Consider the following 4,749-nt stretch of genomic DNA (forward strand, 5'->3'; position numbering starts at 1 on the left):
TGGGTTATGGGGTGGGTGAAACAGGTGAAGAGGTACAAAATTCCACTACAGAATAAATGAGTCATGAAGATAAAATGTACATGGTTGGAATACAAGCCATAATAATGCATTATCTTTGTATGATGACCAAGATGATCAAAGGTACAAACTTCCAATTATAAGTCTAAATAACTACTAATGGTGTAATGTATAGCATGTTTGCTATATTTAGCACTGCTGTATATTTCATATTAATGTTATTTAGATAGTAAATCCTAAGAATGTTTACCATTAAGAAAAACAATTTTTTTTCAATCTAGAATTGATATGAAATGATGGATTTTCATTAAACTTATTGTGCTAATCTTTTCATGTATGTAAGTCAAATTGGACCATAAAGAAGGCTGAACACTGAAGAACTGATGCTTATGAACTGTGGTATTGGAGAAGAATCTTGAGAATCCCTTGGGCTGCAGGGAGATCAAGCCAGCCAATCCTAAAGGAAATCAGTCATGAATATTCATTGGAAGGACTGATGATGAAGCTGAAACTCAAATACTTTGGCCACCTCATGTGAAGAACCAACTCATTAGAAAAGACCGTGATGCTGGGAAAGATTGAACATAGGAGGAGAAGGGCACAACAGAGGATGCGATGGTTGGACGGCATCACCAACTCAATGGACATGAGTTTGAGCTAACTCTGGGTATTGGTGAAGGACAGGGAAGCCTGGCATGCTGCAGTCCATGGGGTTGCAAAAAGTCAGACATGACTGAGTGACTGAACACCACCGCCACCACTTTAAATTCATATAATGTTGTATATGTTGATTATACCAACATCTAGTAGATGAAGAAAAATTTAAAAACAACAAAATCTCAACAAACTGAATACAGAAAGAACATACTTCAAAAAGGAAAAAAAAAAAAAAAAGAATGTATCTCAACATAAAAAGGCCATTTATGACAGTTACATAACATCATACACAGTGAGGAGGTTTGAAAGCTTTTCCTTGAAGATTAGCAACAAGACAATGGTGTTCCTGTTCACCACTCCTATTCACCACAACACTGGTAGTCCTGGCCAGAACAATCAAGAAAGAAAAAGAAATAAAAGGCATCAAAATCAAAGAATTAAAAATGTTTCTGCTTGCAGATGATATGATATTATATATAGAAAACCCAAGAAAACTGTTAAAGAGTTAATCAACAAATTCAGCAAAATTGCAAGATAAAAAATATACATACAAAAATCAGTTGTGCTTATATATGATAACAACATACTATCTGAAAAAGAGGTAACATTTAAATTCCACTTATAACAACACAGAAACAATAAAATACTTGAGAATAAATTTAACCAAGAAGGTGAAAGATCTATAGACCTAAAATTATATGACATTGTAAAAAAATTGAAGAAGCCACAAATATGTGGATAAGTATACTGTTCATGGATTATAAGAGTTAGTATTTTAAGTGTCCATACTACCTGAAGCCACGTATAGATTAAATAAAGTCTCTATTAAGATCCTGATGGTATTTTTTCAGAAATAGAATTCATATTGATATACAAAAGACCCTAAATATCCACAACAATCCAGAGAATAAACAAAGCTGGAGACATTACATTTCTGAATGTCAAACTATTTTACAAAGCTATAGGAATCAAAGCAGTATGCTACAGGTATAAAAACATGCACGTAGATTAATGTAATGGAACTGAGTGCTTCAAAATAAACCAGTGCCTCTGTGGTCAAATAATATTATATAAGGAAGTCAAGGATACTCAACGTGTATAAATATACCCTCAATAAATGTAATTATGAGAACTGAATATTTCAAAGAATGAAAGTGGACCCATATCTTACAATACTCAACAAAAATTAACTCAAAATTGATTGAAAGCCTAAATGTAAGACCTGGAACTATGAAACCCTGAGACAACATAGGAGAAAGTTCCTATGTTTTTGGATTTTTTTTTGGATATGACACTAATAGCACCAGCAACAGAAGTTAGTTTTTTTGAAACATTAATTCAATCAATTAGTATCTACCAAGGCTAACCAAGGAAAAAGAAAAGACACAAACTACTCATATCAATAATGAAGTAAAAGGTATATTCATGATCCCACAGACATTAAAAGGAAATAAGGAATAATTACAAATAATATTATGATCATAAATATGATAACATGAAATGAACCTATTCTTGAAAGACACAAACTTAAAAAACTCACTGAAGAAGGCATGACTAGCCCTACATCTATTCAAGTGTGTGAAGGTGGTGTTAAAAATCTTCCCCACATAAAAAAAATTACCAACTTTTTATTAGCATTATCCTAATCTGAAACCAGAAAAATACATTGTAAGGAGAGGAAACTACAGCTCAGTAACTATCTTAAACACTGATGAAAGATTTCTTAACAAAATTTGATTAGTAGTTAAAACATAGTAATATATATAATATATATTACTGTACTGTATATAAAACAATACAGTAATACATATTAATACATACATTTATATATATATATATATTCCTTTCTGTAGAGGAAATTACAGCTCAATATCTGTATTAAACATTGATGAAAGAGTTCTTAACAAAATTTGATTAGTAGCCACGTGTATACCTGTGGTGGATGCATGTTGATATATGGCAAAACCAATACAATATTGTAAAGTTAAAAAATAAAATTAAATTAAAAAGAAAAAAATTGATTAGTAGCCAAAATACAGTAATATATATAACTACTAATTTGATTAGTAGTTAAAATACAGTAATATATATATACTGTAATATATATTATATACACAGTAATATGTAGATTATATATGTAAATATATATATATGGATAATCCAAACTTTTATATACATTAACTTTTTTATTTATAAAAATCAAGTTTGGTTGCATTTCTTTTCTTGGCTTAAGATGTATAAAGATGAATTAAACAAAGGCCATTTACTCCACATTATGTAGCATTATAATGCCAAAAGATATATGTATGAGTAATTGCAAAAGAATAAGATAAGTGTGCAAGTTTTAGGAAAGCAAAGAACAGAGGGCACCTAATCCTGGCTTTGCAAACCAGGGAAGATTTCAAGGAATATATGACATTTAGATAAAACCTTAAAGAAAAATACGTGCATGTATGTGTGTATGTCTGTGTGTGTGTGTGTGAGAGAGAGAGAGAGAGGGAGGGAGAGGGAGAGAGAGAGAGAAAGAAAAAGAATGCCTAACAATTATAAGAAATGATGAACAATTTGATAAGGTCAGAGCAGAGGTCACACAGGGCCTTGGTTCCAGAAAGATGCCATGCACTTAAGCAATATTTCAAGAGTAACAGAAAGAGAAATAACTAAAAAAATAAATAAATAAAATAAAAAAAAAAGAAAGAGAAATAACTGTTCAATACAACTATCTGCATTAATGGGAATGCTCTGTAATCTGTTCCATTTCAATATATTAGCCATTAGCCACATTTGGCTTTGGAGTACTTGAAATGAAATTAATGTAACTGAGGATTTGAGTTTGTATTTTTAACTAATTCATATTTTCATTTAAATAGCCGCACATGTGACTTATCATTTATACTGTAAAACTTACAGTCTAGTGAGAATGAGACCATGTTAGCAATTAAAATATAATCACTACTGCAAAGATGAAGTACAAAACACTATGGAAACATGTAAGAGTTTGGGAAAATCAAAGATTCAGGGAATACTGCCATAAAGAATAAAGTAGATTTATCGGATGACTAGAAGAGAACTGAAGTCCCAAAGAAACCACTTCAAGAGGCAGATTATCAGACTGTTAAACAAATAAACAAAAATCACAAGTATGCTCCAGTGAAAAAGTGAAGGTGGATGTAAGGCAGTAGGTCTGAATGGAAAGATGGGATCCAATCTTACAGGACTTTGACTCTGTTAAAATTAGACTCTTTATACTGAAGTCAAAGAAACCTCCTTTTTTTGGAATATGAGAATTATGAGTTGCTCAAGGCAAGGCAATATTTCAGTTGAGTCAGTTATTTTCTCAGCTGAAAGATGACATACAGATATTGTTAATGAGAACAATGAGATAGACAGAATCTGCTAATGGGATAACAGGACATTGATGCTCTTAGCAACTCACTGTCCAAACTCTCATATTGTCTCTAGCTTATTGATGTCAGGGAAATTAGTTATTCATTTAAAGAGCAAAAAAAAAAAAAAAAAATCCATATCTGATATAATAATAAATTCTGGATGGACCAAAGACAAAAATGTAAAAAGCAAAGTCATAGAAGTGTTGAATATAAGCAGATATTTATAGAATTTTGAAATACGTGAAAGGATGTACCGCGAATAGGTCACCAAGAATTCATGACAGACTGTACAACTTTCATAGTTGAACCACTCCATTAAAAGTTAAAAAGGAAGGATCGTCTCTGAAAACATCCTGCCACAGATATGAATGGGGGTTACTATTCATAACAGATATATCCTACTAATAAATAAAAAGAAAACAAAGCCAAGGAAAAGTGAACACAAGTTAAAATAGACCATTCATGGATGAGAAATAGAAATTAAAATGTTCAATCTATTAATTGCAGAATATGAAATTTTAAGTAATATTAATATTTATACACCACTAGAGCTTCTCTGGTGGGGAAGGCAATGACACCCACTCCAGTACTCTTGCCTGGAAAATCCCATGGACGGAGGAGCCTGGTGGGCTGCAGTCCATGGGGTCACTAAGAGTCCGACACGACTGAGCAACTTCACTTTCAC

This window comes from Bos indicus x Bos taurus, chromosome 5, assembly GCF_003369695.1.
Source record: "Bos indicus x Bos taurus breed Angus x Brahman F1 hybrid chromosome 5, Bos_hybrid_MaternalHap_v2.0, whole genome shotgun sequence".
Classification (NCBI taxonomy): domain Eukaryota; kingdom Metazoa; phylum Chordata; class Mammalia; order Artiodactyla; family Bovidae; genus Bos; species Bos indicus x Bos taurus.